Genomic DNA, 24816 nt, shown 5'->3' on the forward strand with positions numbered 1-24816 from the left:
AGGTCCAGGATCGAATATATATGCTTAGCCATGCTTAGACCGGTAGAAGTCGGGTGATGTTCTGTCACCTACGAGATATAGGTGGATACCGGAGCATGGTTGGCTATATTTGCTATCGTGGAACAAGAACCATGGGGTAAAAGTAAATTGAGACTGGACGGGAAGTCGATAGAGAAGCAACAAGACATGGAGGTCTTGGGTGTGGATTTATCCCCGTCTATGTCGATTAAGGACCGTACCGTTGTTGGCGCTTCTGACAAGATTGAACGCATGCCTCTCACTTAGCTGGCTGGATAACTCGTTCCGACCACGAAGCTGAGTAATTCAACTCAGGCCGGGAACCATTCTGTTGTGCGCTCCTTCCGAGGAACGATCAGACTAAGCCCAAGGGCAGGCTTGGCCTGAGCATCCTGGCATCTAGTGTTCCAAATTGTGCAGCGCAGTACAAACCCGTGAAATGTGTACCGGAGTTGTACCAAAGGTGACCTAAGGCTATCGTGGCTGGTAGACCTGGGTTTGTGTTAGGAATAAATTCCTAGCTGGTTGAAATCGATTCGAATCGCCGTCTCTCCCGGATAGTGAGAAACTTGGCTAGTCCCAACATCGTAGCAACTGTGTTATGAAACATGATGGTTCGGATAAAAAGTGAATTACAATACCTGCTATGGTTACTATTGTATGCTTCTAAATGACATACCACCTGTTTGGCATAGGATAGTTGCTAACCTAGAAATGGATAGTTATAAATAACTTGGTAAAGAATTTGTAACTGTACCAGGATTTAATTGCTTTTACGCAAAAAATGTTGTCAAGTTACGTCCACTTTTACAGCCTTGCATAATCCTTGGAGTCATTTTATTTCTGGTTCATGACGGGTAAGTCTAGCTGAGTACCTTCTCGTACTCAGGGTTTTATTTCCCATTGTTGCAGATGGCACTGTGTATCATGGGTATTGCAAGAGTTGCTTCTATCCCGCTGTGGATGAGGAGTAAGCCTTGGGCAGGCTTCTTTAGTAATTCCTATCTTTGCTTTTGGGGACCGTGATCTGGTTTGGCACTGTATCAAACTATGTTGGAAACTTTATCTTTGAACTTATTTGCTTCTGCTTTATTTATCAAACTTGGTTTGTAATAACTTTTATTCATACTCTGATGATGAAATATATCTGTGAACTTTATGTAATATGTGGCATGTATGTTGAATCCTGTACGATCTTGGTTGTTGTAAATCGTTTATCGAGACCCGTCGTGGTACTCGACGGACTACTGGGTTTATATGGGTTCAAGTATGACAGTGCGACCGCTTGCGGATTGTCATTGTACTTGTATTCTTATAAATTGGTCGGTTCTACGACACAAATGCTTGGCATAGCTATGCCATTTTTCTTTCCCTAAAATTCAGTCTTACCATTGTTTACTTAGCATTTGCTCCCATAAGAGCACCCCAACCCGAACACTTTTCTACCTGGGTCATTCGGGGGCTCCATGAGGGTGCACTACTACCTCTCTTTTTTGTTTATTATCATATGGTGAAACTCCTTCCTACCCGAACAAAAGGTTAGGTCGTTCCTTTAATTTGCCTTACATAGCTTTGCTTTAAAATATTCCGACCGATCGCACCTCGCCTCTACCTACGGTTACAAGCATCTAAGCCTCACGGGCCATGCCCTGGGCTCCTAAGGTTGTAGCCTATGGGACAAACGGGCAAGTATGGGAAAAAAATAAAAAACAAAATTATGATAATGTCAAACTAAGGAACGAAAGGGACAAGTTTTCCCGAACGGAGTGACTCCATCATAAAAAATGAAACCGATTGTAGTCATTAAAACACACAAGAATGTTTACACAGGGGCTCCCCCACAAACTTAAACTTTTTTCATCTACTAAACTACTTATACTTTACAAAGCAATTGGGGCAGCTCGGCGGCATCCACTATCAGTACGACCAGTGAAGGCATGGGCTACTCACTCCCCGGTGGGACCACATTCGGCTCGGCTAAAGGTGGGACGACGTCCACTTTTGACCCAAGCTCCATGCCATCCGTAGGCTGGGTGATGTCCTCTCGATGCATGCTTCTGACCATGTCTTCATGGCAGACATTCATCACCCACTATGTACAGACTTGCTCTACCACCAACCTTGCATGCAGCAGCAAGCTCTCCCTGAGCAATTGGATGTCCTCTATGCTCAAGCCATCGGCATACCCACTGTAGATAGTGGCGAAGTCTAGGTTCAGGTGGTACATCACCACCAAAGTCAACACCCCCATTGCTCCATAGAACAGCCCGCTTGTGATAAGGTCCTGGACCTCATTCGGAACCTCCACTAGCTAGATGGCAAGCGTGCTAGTGCTTGGTGCCGACCCAAAGACCTCCGAGATGACAAGTTGGGCAACATCGTGGATCTAGTCAAGTTCCCCTCGAGAGCACGTCGCTCTTCAAGGGACTTGGCCAGCTCCTCTGCATTCCGACCAGAAGTCGCCTTGACCGTCTCTAGGTCCCGCTCCAATGACTTCACCTTTTGGCCCAGCTCTAGAAGAAGGGCAACAAGCTCAGAAACAGGCTGAAGGAAGAAACCCACGTGATAAAAAATAGAAAAGGTACGTACTGAGGTGGAAGTTCTCAAGGGTGGAAAATTCCTCCGCCTGCCGGGCCACCTGCTCGCATAGCTAGGCGCTCGCCTCCTCCGTCCCCATCACCTGGCCCCGATGCATGAGCATTTCCTGGTCTGCCTCCAACCAGACCTTTCGCTCTGACTCTAGGGCCTTTTGCACCGACTCCATGGTGTTCCTCTTTGACACCAAGGTGCTTTGCTCTGACTCAAGGGTCTCTAGGGATTTTTGGAGTGCTACCTTGGTGTTCGCCAGGGATTTCCTCAACCCTGCCTTAGTCTCTGCCTGGCGGGCCTTCACCACCTCAAGCCCTAGCTCGGCGATGGTTGCTCGCTCTGCTACACGCTGCTCCTCCGTCCACACCACGGTCACCTGGCCGCTCAGTCTAGGGACTCACAGTGGGCGGACTCTAGCTGATGCTTAAGCTCAGCCACCTAGGTAGGCTCTATCCGGAGGAAGTAGGACTTGCAAGATGACATCTCCTTTAGACCCTATGAAAACAAAAAGCAAGCATGCTAAGGCAACTAAAGACTCAGAGGTCAAGGACAAATACGGGAAACTCACCTCCATGGCGAGCTACAGGTTGACCTTGACAAACTACTTGGTGGACTTAACCCGCTCCTAGGCATCCTCGAGCTTCACCGATAGGTTGGCAAGTTTGGACTCCTTGGAAAGTCCTTTCCCCCAAGGATGTCCTAGAGCTAACACTCCAGGGAATCCCAAAGCATGAACCACACCTTTGATGGGTCCTCGGGATAGGGCCACTCCAGATCACCCTCTGATAGCCCATTAGAGGGCCCAACCTCCGACCAAACCACTGCCAGCTCCCACGACGTCACCGGCAGCTCAACTGTGTCATTTGCTTTGTCATCGGATGGGATCTCCACCACATTGTTTGCACGGGATACCGATGGGCGTTCTGACTCCACCCCGGCCGCATCTCCCCTCGGCATTTTTAGCTCCGACCATGAGGGTGAGCTGTGTAGCCCTCCACTCAGAGAGGTAGGGGGCTCAGTCTCCTTCTCCTCTTCTGCCGTAGCTGGTGGAGGAGGGGCCACAAGGGACACCACCGGCGAAGCCTCAATGGTCACCACTGAGATCGCCGCCAGCACCGTCATCGCCGCTGCCACCATACTAGCAATCGACCTAGGGAGCACCACCCCTAGAAGGGAAGGGTTCACTGCCACCACCCTGTTCCACCCACCACTTGCCACGACATGCTATAGGGTGGGCCTCCAAACCTCCTGCACAGGAGTTGGGGCGATGCTCAACCCCATCATCGCTCAGCCGCTAACAAAGAGTATGGGTCAGTCATACTCCAAAAAAGAAACAAAGAAAAACATACCGGGAGGTATGTGGCACAACTCTGAAGCCAAGACCTAGCATCAATGGGCCCATAGGGTGATGACCGCTCCTAGGTTGCGACCCGCGCCCCTCACTTCAGCCGAGGGTGGAGTCATTGTAACACCTCGGGTGTTTAAATACTAAAACATGCCATGTCATCATATGCATAGCACATCATTCATGTGTTAGTGAAAATTTTGATATTGCATACACTAAAACAAGTTTACCTTTATGTTATATGTGTTGACTTGTATGGCTTGAAGCGAGTAAAAAAAACCTTTGTATTGATTTGAATTTCCGTAAACTCTGATTTTCAGTATTTAAATTCTACCCTAAAACCCATTTCAAAATTTAAGCATATTTTGGGGTTGAGCCTAAAAGCAAAAGTGTAGAGCTTGTCGAGTTATACAAAGTTTGTTTTTGGAGTTTTCAAAGTTGTTATGAAAATTTTGAAGTAATTTGAAAAGGCGAAATTCTTTAAATGTCCCCTATTTGAATTCAAATTTGCATTTCAAAATATAGACTGAATTAGGGGGTCATTATAAAAGAAAAGTTGTAGAACTTTGAATTTTGAACAACTTTTATTTTTGGAGATTTTTGAGTTGTTACATAAATTTGGGAGTAATTTGGATTTTAAAATGAATGACATTTTGGTAAATAAGTGGAACAGTGCCGTCGGGCAGCTGTCACCGCCGGTGATCTTTCTGCTTCCAGGCACGGTCGTGGCCATCTTTGGCGTCACGTTGGTGTGGAGAAGGCTGCGTCATGGCTTCCTCTTGCTTCCTGGCTAGCCTTTATAGCCCAGGCGTCGTCGCCGTTCTTCTTTTCTCTTCCTCTGTTTTCCAGTCGCTGCCGCCATAGCTCCGTCGAGCTCGCATCGCCTCCTCAGCGCAAACTAGCCTCGGCAAAGCCTCGTCTAAGCTTCACCTATTCCTTGTGCACCTAGTAGACCAACCCTTGAAGCTTGACTCTGCCGAGAACCCACGGTGCGCGCCTTTCTTCCCCGCGGCCGGCAACCTCACCGTGGTGTGCGCGTCGCCGTGGCTGGAGCTCCACGGTGCGTATTTGTCCCTGCTCAGCATGGCTCTAGCTTTACCTTGATCCTGTGTTGCTCTATGACCAGTTGTTTGATCCTTTTGACCACCGCAGTCGCTAGAATGCCATCACCGACGTGGTTTGCACCGCTGTGATCGCTATGACCGTCGACCCGCCTCTTCGTTGTTCCTCCGGCTTGTCCATTGCCTTCAACGTGTTCGGGGTGAGCTCCTGGTTCCTCCCGAGTTGTTTGTTTCACCGCTACCGGTCTCCTATCACCGGCATAGTGCAGCCGTGTAGTCGTGGCCGCCATGGCCGGCGTAGTGCTCGGTCCAGTCCATAGTTGGTCTAGTTAGTGTCACAAATCGATGCGCCGTGGTGTTGTGATCATGTTAGTACCTTGGTCGTCGCCGGGGACCTCGCCATCGGTGAGATTTTGCCGGTCAAAGCTGCCGTCGCTGTGGTCAGCGCGAGAGGTAGGGGATGACATGTGGGGTCGGGTTGTCAGTGACTCAGTGATTTGAAAATGAATTTTTCCTTTTTCAGAAATGAATGAATAGTGTATGCTTTTGTTATTTTTGTGTAGAATTATTTAGAGCTCCAAAAATTATGAAAATTTTTGTGTGACCTCTCTGTAATGTATATTATTTAGGAAAAATATGAAATGTTTTTTTCAGTACTTTTGGAATGTGATAAAAATTGCTCAATTAATTAATAAATGGGTTTCCATGATTTTTCTAGGCTTATTTAATTATCCAAAAATTATGAAAATTGTTTTGCCACTTACTTATCATGTGATGAACATTTATAAACATTTTGAGCTCAATTGGAATAAGTTGATATATTTCATAATTTTGAATTAAATAATTAATTCATAAAAGCAAATAGTAACCTTTGATGATTTAGGTTTTGTTTGAATTTTTTGATTGAGTGATGACCTTGGGTCATTAGTTGGTAATGATCCTTGGCAATGGAAGTAAATGTTACGAAAAAGGTTTAGTTAGTTTGACTTGTAACTGTACCATGAAGGAAAGTTGTATTCAAGTTGTTAATTTTGCATCCATCATATATTTTTGTATCTCGCATCATGTTAAACATGGCATTATTACTACATGTAGTGAACGAAGGTGAACACGTGGTAGTTAATCAAGTTGCGGAGGTGGTTAATCCGTCTATTGAGGTTGGATCTGATAATTGTGGAACGTCTCAGAAACCAGACATTTCCATCAACAAAGGCAAGCCCCGGATGCATTTAAACCTACCTTGTGTTTTACAAATTTATATCACTTTTGCTTTTCAATACTGCATTAAGTGATTAGGAGTTTAGTGAAAACCTAATTGGTGCATTACCAACCTTGTTTTTCAATATCAACCTGGTTACCCATTTAAATCCGAGAATGCTTATTTATGCTTAGCCATGCTTAGAACGATATAAGTCGGGTGATCACCAGTCACCTACGAGATATAAATGGTTTCTTGGATACGACTGGTTATTTATGTTATCATGAGATATGAGCATGTGGAGTAATAAACCTAGACTGGGTGGACTTGGTGTATGGGAGCCACAAGACATGGAGGTCTTGTGAGCAGGTTCTTTTCGCCTGTGTCAATTAAGGTCCGTTCATTGTTGAATTGCATGAGGTGAGACTTTGTAGTACTAACCACATACTCCAGTAAGCCTTAACTCGGTGATTCTATTACGAAAATGGCTACTCACGCATTGGGAGTGGAGAGATGGCAGGAATAGCGTGTACCCATGTGGCAATGGGCTAGATTGGTGGAGTACTATATTCTCGGGTGGCGCAGACCCATTCTGGTTTTAGAGGATCCGAGGGTAGGTTGGTATATGTAGGTCGGGGACCTACATATGTCATGTGGTCTAGAATTCTTAGCTGGGTTTAATTGGTTTGAATCGTCGTTGGTCCTCGGTTATGGAGACTCAACTCACTCTTCATCATCGTAGTTTAATAACTAGAACTTGAGTAAGGATTGAGAAAGTGTTGGATATGAAGTTTCATGATCTCATTACGGATCATGTCAGCTTTGTATATGATTTCTTTTGAAGATGAAAATGTTGATAAAAAGAATCTTGTTAGAGAGCTTTTATGCAAAAGAACTTTGATTATTGCTAAAGCCATACCTTGAATCTATGAGCCTACATTCCTGAGTCTTCTTAGTTTTAATTTCAGTTAAGTCTTGTTGAGTACTTTTGTACTCAGGGTTCATTGACCCTTGTTGCAGGTGAGCCTCATGAGCAGGTCTGTTTTAGACTGTGCTTCATGACTGTTGTTCAGGTCGATGACAATAAGTGAATGTGTGATCCTTGGGCAGGATACTTTTATTATGTGTCTGTATTAGGATACTTATGACACTCCACTACTACTATGGTTTGTAATAATTATCAAACTTAATTTGTGAGGTTTGAAACAACTAGTTTGTAAACTAAGTTATCATAAGACTTCCACTAATTTACTCTGATGTAGATATTTGAATAAATATTGTAATACTGCAATGACTCTGTAATGGGATCCTGCTCAGAAATCATGGATGATTCGGGGTTCCCTAAGGACACCCAACAGTCTTCTTAAGTTACCAGGAACATATGCATAGTCGTCAGAGATCGTTGGACAGTGACAGGTGCATGTGGGTCCTATAATTTAGGAGGTTCTACCACAGAATGGTATCAAAGCGATCGTTACAAAGTCTTTGTTGTATTGTTTTACAAAAAAACTTCAAAATGATTTGGAACAAATATATATAACTTGTTAATTTGGTCCAAATTGCTTCTGGCTTATCTTATTTCATTCTCACCATTCCTTATTTTGATAAAAAGGCTTTGTGTGGTGGAGTAGTAATCTTATTATGCCCTATATAAAAACAACTGTTATTTATGTACCTTATAAGCTTTGATGTTTTTGTTCGTAAGAATGATTCATGCATCATAATTAATTCACTTGTTACTTCCTTCACTCTGAGTCTGGGTTGGGTGGTGAGTCTGGGTTGAGTATGTAATCCATCATGGCTGCTCTTTAGACTTTGATTTGATTGTCTTACTTGGATTAATTTTGCTTCCTACAGTATGGCTCATACCAAGATAACACCCCGTAAGTCTGTTGGACCTAAAGGAGTTCCTCATCACTAGCTTGCCCCTAGGAATGATGGTGCTAGTAGTAGCAGCTCTAGGCCTGATCCCCAGGCAGAGGTATAGAGGCTTACAGCAGAGTTAGCTCAGGCTACTAGAGATAGGGCTGTGGATGCCATCCATGTGGGAGAGTTATGGGATAGATTGAGGTGTCTTACCATCGCTCATCAGAACTACAAACGTATGTTAGTTTGTATGGTGGAGGGAAGGAATGAAGCTTGGCATAGAGAAGATGTAGCTAGAGCTAGAACTCATGAGCTAAAATTTTATGTAGAAGATTTAGGCTGAGCAACCTCCTGGATCCAAATCATGAACCTCAAGCAGATGGAATGGACCCTAGTGTCATCATTGCTGATAATGATGAACTTGAAGAGGAAGAAGAAGAAGATCCAGAAGAATTAGTGATGGTAGATGAAAGTGATAATGAAGGCGGAAATGTTTCCGAAATGGATACTGATCACAAAGTTTGATGTGGTCAAGGAGAAGAGTAGAATTGTAAATAGTGAGATCTAATTAAGTTTAGTAGTCTTGTGTAGGTGTGGACTTGTGTTTAAATAAGTGAAACCAGTGTAATGTGTTGTAGTAAGCTCTTTTATCTTTTAATAAAGGCTTGTGAGTTAAGTTTGGTTTGTTATGAATAGATGCGTCATACGCGGGGTTCGCATATTTCTAGTACTTTACAAGATGAAGATGGTATTCCTAATCCACCACCAGTTCCTCTAAATCTGGCTGATGCTATCACCACCCTTGTCAATGTGAATATTGAAAATACTCGATTGCTTCGAGAGATAGCTCAGAGTAATTAGAATATGGTGCAAGGGAACCGAGGTCGCAATCATCCCAGGCATGAAGCTACATATGTTGATTTCACAGATACAAGACCACCAGTGTTCACCAAGGCCAATGAACCCCTGGAGGCTGATGATTGGCTTTGGACTATGGAGTAGAAATTTGATCTTATTCCATGCACGGAGATGCAGAAACCTATGTTTGTCGCCTAGCAACTTAGAGGTGCAGCCGGTGCTTGGTGGGCAAACCTAGTAGCTATGCAACCAGCTGGCATTCCAATAACTTGGGTTGAGTTCTGTACTACCTTCAGAGCCCATTATATTCCAAAAGGAGTGATGGCCATGAAGTTGGATGTGTTCCTTGCTTTGAAGCAAGGGGATCAAACAGTTATGCAATATGTGGGTAGATTCAATCACCGGTCATAGTATGCATCTAAACATGTCAACATAGATGCTAAGAAAAAGAAATGGTTTATGCGAGGTCTGAATACCAAGCTATAGACAATGATGACTACTTGTACCAATGTCACTTATCATGAGGTAGTGAATATTGCAATTGCTTCAGAGGAAAAATATCAGCAGCATAAAGAGATCAAGAAGAAAAAGAGTGCCATCTGGATCCTTTGGTGGAAATCAAAAGAGGCAAAAGATAATCTATCACCCAGTCAACCATTATCGTCCTCCTTATCGTCCGCCGCAGTTCCAAGACGGGCAACAATCAAATGTCCATCCTGCCACAACTTACCAGAATCCACAACAGACAAATGCTCCTGGTGTCAATGCTCCAACATCCCAGGGTCACAATTATCCATGTTATAATTGTGGAAGGTCCGATCATTTCTCAAGGGAATGTCCGTATCCAAAGTAGTCTAATCCCAATTATCAGAAGGTCCTTGCCAATCAATAACAGGGTCAGACACAGAACAAGAACAACAATCAGAATGCTCAGAAGGGCAAGGATGAGAGGAAGACAGGACGAGTTTTCTATATTCAAGCTAGGGAAATTCCGGAAGGGGAGCAATGATGATGGGTATGTTTCCTATCACCGATCACCCTGCTGTTACGCTTTTTGATTCTAGTGCATCTTATTCATTCATCAATAGAACCTTTGTCGTGAAGCATGAAATTCCAATTGGGGACACAAAGGAAAATTTCTTTATATAGTCGCCTAGGGGATGTTTGTGTACTAAGGAAATGGTATACCAGGTACCCATAAACCTGGGTGGGCATATTTTTCCTACTACCATGATTATTCTCAAGGATTAGGATATAGATGTGATCTTGGGAATGAATTGGATGTATCAACATAAGGCTGTTATAGATGCTTTGAATAGGACATTAAGGGTGAGTTTGCCTGATAGTAATTCTCAGCTTCTTATCCAACTTCCAACCTTAAGGAGATTAGTGGAAAGAGTTTGTTCAACTTCTGTTAAGGAGATTAGAGATATCCTGGTAGTTTGTGAATTCCCTAATGTTTTTCCTGAGGATTTACCCGGTCTACCACCAGATAGGGATGTTCAGTTTAACATAGAGTTAAAGCCTAGAATAGCTCTGATCTCTCAGAGAGCTTATAGGATGCCTCCCAAGGAATTAGCCAAGTTGAAAACTCAGTTGCAAGAGTTGATTGAGAAAGGATTTATTCAACCTAGTTCATCACCTTGGGGATGTCCAACAATTTTTGTGAAAAAAGAAAGATGAGACCCTGAGGTTAAGTGTTGACTATCGTCCATTGAATGAAGTGACTATTAAGAATAAGTATCCCTTACCTCGGATAGACTTGCTTTTTGATCAACTGGCCAGAGCCAAAGTTTTCTCCAAGATTGATTTGAGGTCTGGTTATCACCAAATCAAGATTAAGCCTAAAGATATTCTCAAAACGGCATTTACCACAAGATATGGATTATATGAATACCTGGTAATGTCTTTTGGTTTGACAAATGCCCTAGCTCATTTTATGTATCTGATGAATTCAGTATTCATGCCTGAGCTAGACAAGTTTGTGGTGGTTTTTATTGATGACATCCTAGTTTATTCCAAGAACATGAAGGAACATGCGAAACATCTCATAATTGTCCTGACCCGCTTAAGAGAACATCAACTATATGCCAAATTTAGTAAGTGTGACTTTTGGCTTAAGGAAGTATAGTTTCTTGGACATGTCTTATCAACTGAAGGAGTTGTTGTTGATCCAAGCAAAGTTAAGGATGTGCTTGATTGGAAACCACCAACACTGTTCATCTGGTTCAGAGTTTTCTAGGAATGGCGGGGTATTACCGTCGTTTTATTCTAGATTTCTCTAGAATATCCAAGTCCATTATTGGGTTATTGAAGAACCAAGCCAAGTTTGTCTAGTCATCTGAATGTGAAGAGGCTTTCCAGACTTTGTAGAGATTGTTAACCACTGCACTAGTATTAGCCCAACCTAATATCGAGAAGTCATTTGATGTTTATTGTGATGCTTCGGGTATTGGCATTGGATGTGTATTGATACAAGAAGGCCAAGTCATTGCCTATGCTTCCAGATAACTTAAGCCACATGAAGAGCACTATCCGACTCATGATCTAGAGTTAGCAGCAGTTGTCCATGCTCTGAAGATTTGGTGGCATTACTTGCTTCATAATACGTGCCATATTTATATAGACCACAAGAGTTTAAAGTATATCTTTACTCAATCGGATTTGAACATGCAACAAAGAAAGTGGTTAGAATTGATTAAGGATTATGACTGGGAAGTACATTACCATCCTGGTAAAGTAAATGTAGTTGCATATGCCCTCAGTTGAAAGAGCCATTGCAATTGTCTGACAGTAAGAACAATGGGTTTGACTTTATGCCAAGAGATGGAAAAGTTGAGTATAGGGGTAATTCAACAAGGTAGTTTGACCAATATAACTGTTGAAGCCACTATTCGAGACTAGATTATTGCTGCTCAGAAAGAAAATAAGGGTATAGCCCATATCAAAGAAAGAATCAGGAATGGGAAAGCAGAATGCTTCAAAGTAGATGATGAAGGTGTGTTATGGTTCAAGAATCACTTAGTGGTACCAAAGGTTCCTAAGTTGAGACAGTCAATTCTTGAAGAGGCACATGCTACTAGGTTATCTATTCATCCAGGAAGTAATAAGATGTACCATGATTTGAAATAGAGATTTTGGTGGACCAAAATGAAGATAGAAATTGCTCAGTATATAGCAAAGTGTGATACTTGTCAAAAGGTGAAAGCTATATATTTGAGGTCCGCTGGAGAGTTACAGCCATTACCTCCAGCTTGGAAGTGGGAGGATATTAGTATGGACTTTATTGTTGGTCTACCCAAGACATCAAAAGGTTTTGATTCAATATGGGTTATTGTAGATCGACTAACTAAGTCAGCACATTTTCTTCCAGTCAAGAGTATATATCATACTATCTAATATGCCAAGATGTATTTAGCAAGAATCATGAGTCTACGTGGAGTACCAAAGACCATTGTGTCAAATAGGGGTACACAGTTTGTCTCTAGCTTTTGGAAACAATTGCATTCTTCATTGGGTACCAAACTACTGTATAGTACAGCTTATCATCCATAGACCGATGGTCAGACTGAAAGGGTCAATCAAATACTTGAAGATATGTTAAGGTGTTGTGTCCTTAACTATTCCAATAAGTGGGATGAATGCTTACCTTTGGCCGAATTCTCATACAATAATAGTTATCAGGAAAGCATTAGAATGGCTCCGTTTGAAGCACTCTATGGTCGAAGATGCAGAACATCACTGAGTTGGTCTGAACCCAGAGAAAGAAGGTTCTTTAGAGTTGACCTTGTGAAAGAAATAGAAGACAAGGTTAGGCAAATACAAAGTAATTTGAAGATAGCTCAGTCCCGACAAAAGAGTTATGCGGATAAATGACGTAGACCATTGGTGTTTAACAAGGGAGATTTTGTATATCTGAAGGTATCACCAATGAAGGGAGTTACCTATTTTGGTGTTAAAGGCAAGTTGGCACCTTGATATATTGGACCATTTCAAATTTTAGAGAGGTATGGAAAAGTGGCATATCGTTTGAAATTACCAGAACATCTCTCAGCTATACATGATGTGTTCCATGTTTCTCAATTAAAGAAGTGTCTCCGAGTACTTGAGCAGAATGTTGAGGTTGAAGGAGTGGAACTTGAACTTGATTTGACCTATTCTGAATATCCTATCCGAGTTCTGGATCAGAAAGATCATGTCACTCGAAGGAGGACAATCAAGTTCTACAAGATACAATGGAATCAACATTCCAAAGAAGAAGCTACTTGGGAATCCGAAGATTACTTGTTAGAAAAATTTCTAGAGTTTCTTGCGTCAATATAGAATAATGTTAGTTTTGCTCTGTTGTTGCGATCATGTTTGTGAAGGGACCTTAGCTGTTCTATGAACAAGTTTTGGATGTTTTTGGATTGACACATTTCTTTTTCCATTACTTATCCTATGACTTTGAATCTCGGGACGAGATTTCTTTTTGGGGGAAGGATTGTAACACCTCGGGTGTTTAAATACTAAAACATGCCATGTCATCATATGCATAGCACATCATTCATGTGTTAGTGAAAATTTTGATATTGCATACACTAAAACAAGTTTACCTTTATGTTATATGTGTTGACTCGTATGGCTTGAAGTGAGTAAAAAAAATCTTTGTATTGATTTGAATTTCCGTAAACCCTGATTTTCAGTATTTAAATTCTACCCTAAAAACCCATTTCAAAATTTAAGCATATTTTGGCATTGAGCCTAAAAGCAAAAGTGTAGAGCTTGTCGAGTTATACAAAGTTTGTTTTTGGAGTTTTCAAAGTTGTTATGAAAAATTTAAAGTAATTTGAAAAGGCAAAATTCTTTAAATGTCCCCTATTTGAATTCAAATTTGCATTTCAAAATGTAGACTGAATTAGGGGGTCATTATAAAAGCAAAGTTGTAGAACTTTGAATTTTGAACAACTTTTATTTTTGGAGATCTTTGAGTTGTTACATAAATTTGGGAGTAATTTGGATTTTAAAACAAATGGCATTTTGGTAAATAAGTGGAATAGTGCCGTCGGGCAGCTGTCACGGCCGGTGATCTTCTTTCTGCTTCTAGGCGCGGTCGTGGCCATCTTTGGCGTCGCGCTGGCGTGGAGAAGGCCGCGTCGTGGCTTCCTCTTGCTTCCTGGCCAGCCTTTATAACTCAGGCGTTGTCGCCGTTCTTCTTTTCTCTTCCTCTGTTTTCCAGTCGCCACCGCCATAGCTCCGTCGAGCTCGCATCGCCTCCTCAGCGCAAACCAGCCTTGGCAAAGTGTGGCAGAACCTCCTAAGTTATAGGGCCCACATGCACCTATCACTGTCCGACGACCTTTGACATGTATGCATATGTTTCCAATAACTTAAAAAGACTGTCGGGTGTCCTCGGGGAAACCCGAATCATCCATGATTTCCGAGCAGGATCACGTTACAGAGTCATTGTAGTATTACAACATTTATTCAAATATCAAAACCAGAGTAAAAACAACGGAAGTCTTACGATAACATAGTTTATAAACCAGTTATTTCAAACCTTACAAACTAAGTTCTTTAATTATTACAAACCATAGTAGTAGTGGAGTGGCATAATTAATATATACATAACACACAAAATAAACATCCTACCCAAGGATCACACATTTACTTCTCATCGTCAGAACGAACGATAGTCATGCAGCACGATCCAAAACAGATCTGCTCATGAGGCTCACCTGCAACAAGGGGTCAACGAACCCTGAGTACAAAAGTACTCAACAAGACTTATCCGAAATATTAACTGATAAACTCAATAATGCAGGCTCAGGGATTCAAGGTATAGCTTTAACAATGATCAAAGTTCTTTTGCGTAAAAGCTCTTTTAACAACATTCTTTATATAGAAAACTTCTCAAGAATTATATATAAAGCTGACACGATCCGCATTGAGATCATGAAACTTCATATTCAGCACCTTCACAAGCCTTATTCAAGTTCCGGTTATTAATTCTACGATGATGAACAGTGAGTTGAGTCTCCTTAACCGAGGAGCAACGACGATTCGAACCGATTATAAACCCAGCTGGGAATTCCAGACCACATGACATATGCAGGTCCCTGACCTCCATATACCAACCTACCCTCGGATCCTCTAAAACAAGAACGGGTCCGCGCCACCCGAGAACACAGTACTCCACCATTCCAGCCCATGGCCACGTGGGTACACGCTATTCCCGCCATCTCTCCACTCCTAGTGCACAAGTAGCCATTCTCGTAATAGAATTGCCAAGTTCAGGCTTACTGGAGTATGTGGTTAGTACTACAAATTCTCACCTCATACAATTCAACAACGGACGTGCCTTAATCGACACAGGCGGAAAGAACCCGCTCACAAGACCTCCATGTCTGGTGGCTCACACACACCGAGTCCGCCCGGTCTAGATTTATTACTCCACATTCCCATATTACATGCTAACATAATTAACCAATGTTCCATTTACAACTAGCAGGTGGCAGGTAGTCACCCGACTTTCATCGTTCTACGCATAGCTAAGCAAAACTAGGCATATACAAGTTTAAAACAGGTAATATGGTAAATATGGAATAACAAGGGTGGTAATGCACCAATTAGGCTTTTACTTAAATCTTAATCACTTAATGCAGTAACAGAAAGCAAAAGCGAAATTAATTTATAAAATACAAGGTAGGGTTGTATGCATCCGGGGCTTGCCTTCGTTGACGGAAAAGTCCGATTCCTGCGACGTTACACAAGTATTCGATCCGATCTCAACAGACGGATAAACTTCTTCCATGACTTGATTAACTACCACGTGTTCACCTTCGTTCACTACATGTAATAACAATGCCATGTTTAGCATGATGCGGAATACGAAATATGATGCTTGATGATGGATGCAAAGTTAATAATTTGAATACAACTTTCCTTCGCGGTACAGTTGCAAGTCAAACAAACTAAATCTTTTTCATAACACATATATCAACTACCAAGGATCATTAACAACAAATGACCTGAGGTCATCACTCAATTCCAAAAGTCCAAACAAAAACCTAAATCATTAAAGGTTACTATTTGCTTTTATGAATTAATTATTTAATTCAAAATTATGAAATAAATCAACTTATTCTATTTGAGCTCAAAATTTTAGTACATGTTCATTACATGTTAACTAAGTGGCAAAACAAATTTCATAATTTTTTTGATAAATAAATAAGCCTAGAAAAATCATGGAAATCCATTTATGAATAAATTGAGCAATTTTTATCACATTTAAAAATTACTGAAAAACACTATTTCATATTTTTCTTAAATACTATACCTCATAGAGAAGTCACTCAAAAATTTTCATAATTTTTGGAGCTCTAAATAAATCTACACAAAAATAACAAAAACATACACTATTCATTCAAATCTGAAAATAGAAAAATTCATTTTGAACGTTGAGTCACTGACATGGTGACCCCACCTGTCATCTTCTACCTCCCGCGTGTTGACTATGACAACGACGGCGTTGACCGGCGCAAACTCACCGACGGTGAGATCAACGGCGACGACCAACGTACCAAAATGACCACATCATCCCGGCGCATCGACTGAAGACGCTAGCTAGACGAATTACTATGAGTTATGAGCTTGGCGTCGGCCATGGCGGACGCGGTGGCACGGCAGTGCTATGCCGGCGAAACGAAGCCAAAAACAGGGAAACAGAGGGCATGGGAAGGTCCAGTAGCTCACCACGAACACTACAGAGCAGAAAGCAAGGCTGGAGAAGCAGCGTAGACGCGGGTCGACGTGAACAGCAACGGCGGTGGAGCAAGGATCGTCGGTGACGGTGTGCCGGCGACTGCAGTGGATAAAACGGCCAATCAACAGCAAAATGAGCACTACGGCATCGAGACGAAGCTAAAGGTACACCAATCAAGGGCAACGGCTCACCGACAGGCTCTGTCCACGGAGATGCGCATGCGACGGTGAGGTTACCGGCCGCGAGGAAGAAGGCGATGAAACTCGAGTTCCTGGTGAAGACAAGCCAAATTGGTGGGTCAGATGGACGCGCAAGGTTTAGGCGGAGCTGGGACTAGCTTATCAGCGATGGTGGAGCACGACAACGACGGCACGGGCTCGCCGGAGATGGAGCAGCGGCGACGGGAAAAACAGAGAATGAAGAAAGAAGAACGGCGGCGGCTCCAGAGCTCTATAGGGCAGCCAAGAAAGCGCAAAGAAGCCACGATGAAGCCTTCAGCGCGCCAACGCGACGCCCAGATGGCCACGCGCGCGACTGGAAGCAAGCCGAAGCTCGCCGGCGGTGTAGTGCAAGCGGTGAACACTGTTCATCGAAATTACAAGTTTGCCATTTGCCAAAATTCACAAATTACTCCCAAATTTTCATAACAACTCAAAAATCTCCAAAAATAAAAGTTGTTCAAAATCAAAAGTTCTACAACTTTGCTTTTATAACCATCTCCTAATTCGGTCTAGATTTTGAAATGAACTTTTGAATTTGAATAGGGAAATTTACCGAATTACGCCTTTTTGATTTACTCAAAAATTTTCTAAACAACTTGAAAAACTCCAAAGATAAACTTTGTATAACTTATTAAGCTCTACACTTTTGCTTTTGGGCCCAACCCCAAAATATGCTTAGATTTTGAAATGGATTTTTCAGGGTAAGGTTAAATGTTGAAAAGCGGGGTTTCCTGGAAAAATTCAAAATCCAAACAAACATTGAACTTGAGTCAAACAATACAATGCAACACATACCAGATAAATATAAACTTATTTTAGTGCATGCATCTCAAAGTTTCACCAAATGCCAAATGCTTTGCAATGCATATGATGACATGTCAGATTTTAATATTTAAACACCCGAGGTGTTACAATCCTTCCCCCTAAAAGAAATCTCGCCCCGAGATTCAAAGCCATAGGGTAAGTAATGGAAAAGGAAATGTGTCACGAGAACACATACAAACTCTGTCCATAAAACAGCCGAGGTCCCTTTACAAAACACAAATTGCACTACCGAATTCAACTAACATTACTCTATTCTATATTGACGCTAGAAATTCTGGAAACTTTTCTAACAAGTAGTCTTCTGATTCCCAAGTAGCTTCCTCTTCTGAATGTTGATTCCATTGTATTTTATAGAACTTGATTATCCGTCTTCGAGTAACACGATCTTTCTGATCTAACACTCGGATAGGATATTCGGAATAAGTTAAATCCGGTTCTAGTTCCACTCCTTCAACTTCAACATTCTGTTCAGGCACTCGGAGACACTTCTTTAATTGAGAAACATGGAACACATCATGCACAGCTGCAAGATGTTCAGGTAATTTCAAGCGATATGCCACTTTTCCATACCTCTCCAAAATTTGATATGGTCCAATATATCGGGGTGCCAACTTTCCTTTAACACCAAAACGGTTAACTCCCTTCATTGGTGATACTTTCAGATATACAAAATCTCCTTTGGTAAATACCAATGGTCTTCGTCTTCTATCCGCATAACTCTTTTGTCGGGATTGAGCTATCTTCAAATTTCTCTATATTTGCCTAACCTTGTCTTCTGTTTCTTTCACAAGGTCAACTCCAAAGAATCTTCTTTCTCCAGGTTCAGACCAATTCAATGATGTTCTGCATCTACGACCATAGAGTGCTTCAAATGGAGCTATTCTAATGCTTTCCTGATAACTATTGTTGTATGAGAACTCGGCCAAAGGTAAGCATTCGTCCCACTTATTAGAATAGTTAAGGACACAACACCTTAACATATCTTCAAGTACTTGATTAACCCTTTTAGTCTGTCCATCAGTCTGCGGATGATAAGCTGTACTATACAGAAGTTTGGTACCCAATGAAGAATGCAATTGTTTCCAAAAGTTGGAGACAAACTGTGTACCTCTGTCTGACACAATAGTCTTGGGTACTCCATGCAAACTCATGATTCTTGCTAAGTACATCTTGGCATATTGGATTGTAGGATATATTATCTTGACTGGAAGAAAATGTGCTGACTTAGTGAGTCGATCTACAATAACCCATACTGAGTCAAATCCTTTTGATGTCTTGGGTAGACCAACAATAAAATCCATACTTATGTCCTCCCACTTCCAAGATGGAATAGGCAATGGTTGTAATTCACCAACAGACCTCAAATGTATAGCTTTCACCTTTTGACAAGTATCACACTTTGCTATATATCTGGCAATCTCTATTTTCATTTTAGTCCACCAAAATCTTTGCTTCAAGTCATGGTACATCTTGTTGCTTCCTGGATGGATTGATAACCTAGTAGCATGTGCCTCATCTAGAATTGACTGTCGCAACTCAAGAACTTTTGGTACCACCAGGCGATCCTTGAACCATAATACATCTTCATTGTCAATACTAAAGCATTCTGCTTTTCTATTCTTGACTCTTTCCTTAATATGGGCTATACCCTTGTTTTCCTTCTGAGCAGCAATAACTTGATCTCGAATAGTGGCTTCAACAATTATGTTGGTCAAACTTCCTTGTTGAATTACTTCTACATTCAACTTCTCCATTTCTTGACATAAATTTAAATCCATTATCCTCACTATCAGACAATTGCAATAACCTTTGCGACTGAGGGCATCTGCAACTACATTTGCTTTACCGGGGTGATAATGTACTTCCAAGTCATAATCCTTAATCAGTTCTAACCATCTTCTCTGTCGCATGTTCAACTCTGACTGAGTAAAGATATACTTTAAGCTTTTGTGGTCTGTATACATATGACACGTATTACCAAGCAGGTAATGCCGCCAAATCTTTAGAGCATGAACCACAGCTGCTAACTCCAAGTCATGGGTCGGATAGTGTTCTTCATATTGCTTAAGTTGTCGGGATGCATAAGCAATGACTCGACCTTCTTGCATCAATACACATCCAATACCAATACCTGAAGCATCACAATAAACATCAAACGGCTTCTCAATGTTAGGTTGGGCTAATACTGGTGTAGTGGTTAACAGTCTCTTCAAAGTCTGGAAAGCCTCCTCACAATCTGATGACCAGACAAACTTAACTTGGTTCTTCAACAATTCAGTTATGGACTTTGATATTTTTGAGAAATCTAGAATAAACCGGCGGTAATATCCCGCCAAACCCAGAAAACTCCGAACTTGATGAACTGTGGTTGGTGGTTTCCAATCAAGCACATCCTTCACTTTGCTTGGATCAACTGTAACTCCTTCGGCTGACAAGACATGTCCAAGAAATTGCACTTCCTTAAGCCAAAAATCACACTTGCTGAACTTGGCATATAGTTGATGTTCCCTCAAACGGGTCAGAACAATTCTGAGATGTCCCGCATGTTCTTTCTTATTCTTGGAATATACTAAAATGTTATCAATAAACACCACTACAAACTTGTCTAGCTCAGGCATGAATACTGAGTTCATTAGATACATGAAATGAGCTAGAGCATTTGTCAAACCAAAAGATATTACCAAGTATTCATATAATCCATATCTTGTGGTAAACGCCGTTTTGGGAATATCCTCAGGCTTTATCTTGATTTGGTGATATCCTGATCTCAAATCTATCTTGGAGAAAACTTTGGCTCCGGCCAATTGATCAAAAAGCAGATCTATCCGAGGTAATGGATATTTATTCTTGATGGTCACTTCATTCAATGGACGATAGTCGACACATAACCTCAAAGTCTCATCTTTCTTTTTCACAAAAATTGCCGGACATCCCCAAGGTGAGGAACTAGGTTGGATAAACCCTTTCTCAATCAATTCTTGTAACTGAGTCTTCAACTTGGCCAATTCCTTAGGTGGCATCCTATAAGCTCTCCGAGAAATCGGAGCTGTTCCAGGTTGTAACTCTATATTAAACTGTACATCCCTATCAGGTGGTAGATGTAACACCTCGGGTGTTAGCCTTGCATAACTTGACCTGCATAACATGAGCACGAGCATCAAGCATCCATAAATCATCATTTTACAATTGAAACAATTGATCGAAACATATGAAACATTGCTTGTTATTTCATGTTTCTTAGAACATATGCATATGATCATGTACAAATGAATGCATGTGGGTAGTGCTAGTCACTACAACACCTTAGCTACACTTAGGTTAACTAAAGGAACCTTGTTCATGAAGGCCACATTTCTTGATCAAAGCATTAAAGTGTTATTTCATGTGTTGACCTGAATAGCTATATGAGTGACTACTACATGAAATGCTTAAATGACCTTGCAAATTGTTTTAACATGCTTAGAGTATCATCATGAACAACTTTGGTATTAAGTGCTAGGGCTAGTTTGGTCATTTAGCCATGGTTTGAATGTGTATCATGATTTCAAAGTGACATGTTTGACTAAAGTTGAACTAGGTGTTAGAGACCTTGCATGGAGGAGTTCACTAAAGCAAAGTTGTAGTGTATGACATAAGGAACAACTTTTATTTTTATGTCTTGGACTGATTCAGCTCCTAACATGTTTGAAATTGGATCACTAGAATCATCAAAATCCTGATTTCAACACTTAACAAATTTTCTAAGTGTTTGCTCGACTGTCAGCCTGACAAGCCGACTTTGAGCATGATTTTACTCGGTTTAGGGGGCGAATTAGAGTATGCTGCCTTAACAGGAGTTGGAGATGGTACATGGTTCTACAACTTCTATTCAGTACATTTGCACGAAGGAGCCACCGTTTAGCCGGTACATCAATGAGAAAACGCGCTGTCAGGCTCGGCCATCACGTTCTGATGAAACTGAATCGACTGAATCGATCGGCACAGTGGCCGACCAGCTTCAGAGCAGAGCCGCCGCGTGGAGGTTCCGTCGGCCGCGCGTCGCCATTGCCCTGACCGCGCAGGCCACGCCGCGCCCGAGCGCGCCTTCTTCACGCCAGCACCCGCCCGCAACGCCCAGCGCCTGCATTTTCGTTTTCCCGGCTCCTCCTTCGCCGTTCGCAGCGCCCGCAAGCACAGCAGCAGCGCCGCCGTCGTCGTTGATGGCACAAGCCTCGCCTAACCGCTTCTCCATCACCGCAACCGCATAGCCGTCTTCCCCGCGACTCCCTGCGCCAGCCAGTGCCCGCCGTTTCAAGCTCGGTGAGCTCTAGCCCCGCACACCGGCTCGCCGGAGTTCCGCCGTGAGCCCCGTCGTCGTGGCCACGCCGCCACAGTCCTCCTCCCTGCTCCGTTAGCTAGCGCACTAGGTCCCCCAGCGTTCATAGATGCTTGTCCACGCGTTGATTTGAACCCCCGTAGCCTTCACCGGCGTTTCACCGTCGACCCGCACCTCCACCCCGCCATGGCCGCCCCGTAGCCGCTAGCTCCGATGAGAAGGCCACCCAAGTAGCTCAATCGCTCCGCTAAGTCGAGTAGGTCATCGTGTTATGATGTCACCGCCGGCGAGTTCGCCGTCGGCGAGCTCTGGCCGCGCCAGCACCGCGCAGCGCCGCTGCTCTGCTCCGTGTCACTGACGCGTGGGGTCCCCTGACCAGCGGGTCCCACCTGTCAGCGATAGCAGTAGTGTAGGCTAAACCATTTTGAATCTAGTTTTTGATTTGTTTTGTTATTTTTGTATCTGCAGTTTGGTAGCTCCAAAAATGTTGAAATAAATATGGTTGTGTTCCTTAGGAAGTGTAGTATTTAAGAAAAATATGTTCTTGGGTTCAACAGTAGAAATTTCTGGAGATTTAAATAGGGATTTCAACTGTGCTTTTGAATGCATTTAAAATTGTTTATTCTATATCTAGAGTTCCTGTGCTCCAAAAATTATGAAATTTTTGTGGTAGGCTATTCTTGTTATACGTGAGCTTGGATAAAAATTTGAGGACCAGTGCATGTGTAGATCTATAGTTATAGATTTTTCTTTTATAAATAGTTAATCCTTGCATGAATTTTTATAAATTAATCATAAGTCCAAAATTCATGAAATTTGTTGGAGATGATACTAGTACCATATGGATGTTAAGAAAAATAAGAAATCTGTTTCTTGACACTTTTCAATAGGATTTTCCATTTATGCTATTTCAAGCCTTGCTTCCTTATCATTTTTGTATAGGATGTTCTACTTAGTAAAATGACATGAAATTTTTATAGTAGCCCTTTGATAGCATTAGTAAGACTCTGTAAAATTTTGAGAATTTATTAAGCACATCTGATATATATTTATTATTTAACCTAGATATCTAAATAAAATAATAAAGGCAATTTAATAAATAGTTTGGGCTTTGCCATTATATTATCTTAACTATGTTTGGTATGCTTAAACTGTTGGTAGGTTCTAGGTTGTCAATTTGTGAATAATTACATGAAGTAGAGGTGTTATTACTTTATATTGCATGTTAAGTCATTTCCGGACTGATTCTAGGATATGATGAGTTACATGTTGAAACAAGTGTAGACTGTAAAAATGGTTAATAACAAAGTTATAGAGAAATTGATAAGCTTTCCAGAAAGTCTAGGATCACTGTTTTTGAATTTGTAGAACTCCAGTTATGAGTGAAACAAGTAGCTGCTGGTTATGGTGTAGTCGATGCATTGTAGAAATAGTTAAGTAATAATTGAGAAGAGATATGCACCTACTCAAACAACGCGATGCACTTGTTAACATCTATGCATTCGTGATACTCATACCATACTCATGCATCTAGGATCGGAGGAAGAAATCACGTTGCTGGAATTCGAAGAAGCAGAGGAAGGGAACCCGCAGGAGAATCCGCAAGTCCCCGCTCCCGAAGGCGTGGAGCAGAACCCTGAAGAGCTTCCGGAGTGCCCTGACCATCGTCCTACTTCCTTTCTGCGAGGCAAGCCCCGGAGCATTATAAGTCTCCCAGTAATTTACAAATGTTTACTTACGTATTTATGATTGATGCATTAGGTTATAAGAGTTGAATGAAACCACTTGATGCATGTACATTCCTTGTCCAGATATTAACCCTTTAACCGGTATAGGTCCAGGATCGAATATATGCTTAGCCATGCTTAGACCGGTAGAAGTCGGGTGATGTCCTGTCACCTGCGAGATATAGGTGGATACCGGAGCACGGTTGGCTATATCTGCTATCGTGGAACAGAACCATGTGGTAAAAGTAAATTGAGACCGGACGGGAGGTCGATAGGGAAGCAACAAGGCATGGAGGTCTTGGGTGTGGACTTATCCCCGTCTGTGTCGATCAAGGACCGTACCGTTGTTGGAACTTCTGACAAGATTGAACGCATGCCTCTCACTTAGCTGGCCGGATAACTCGTTCCGACCGTGAAGCCGAGTAATTCAACTCAGGCCGGGAATCGTTCTGTTGTGCGCTCCTTTCGGGGAACGATCAGACTGAGCCCAAGGGCAGGTTTGGCCTGAGCATCCTGGCATCTGGTGTTCCAGATTGTGCGGTGCAGTACGAACCCGCGAAATGTGTACCGGAGTTGTACCAAAGGTGACCTAAGACTATCGTGGCTGATAGATCTGGGTTTGTGTTAGGAATAAATTCCCAGCTGGTGAAAATCGATTCGAATCGCCGTCTCTCCCGGATAGTGAGAAACTTGGCTAGCTCCAACATCGTAGTAACTATGTTATGAAACGTGATGGTTCAAATGAATATGGAATTGCAATATCTGCTATGGTTACTATTGTATGATTCTAAATAACATACCACATGTTTGGCATAGGATAGTTGCTAACCTAGAAATGGATAGTTATAATTAACTTGATAAAAGAATCACAAGTGTACAAAGATTAATCGCCTTTTCGCAAAAATGTTGTCAAGTTACGTCCATTTATACAGCCTTGCATAATCCTTGGAGTCATTTTATTTCTGGTTCATGACGGGTAAGTCTAGCTGAGTACCTTCTCGTACTCAGGGTTTATTTTCCCATTGTTGCAGATGGCACTGTGTATCATG

This window comes from Miscanthus floridulus, chromosome 2 (genome assembly GCF_019320115.1).
Source record: "Miscanthus floridulus cultivar M001 chromosome 2, ASM1932011v1, whole genome shotgun sequence".
NCBI classification, from domain to species: Eukaryota; Viridiplantae; Streptophyta; class Magnoliopsida; order Poales; family Poaceae; genus Miscanthus; species Miscanthus floridulus.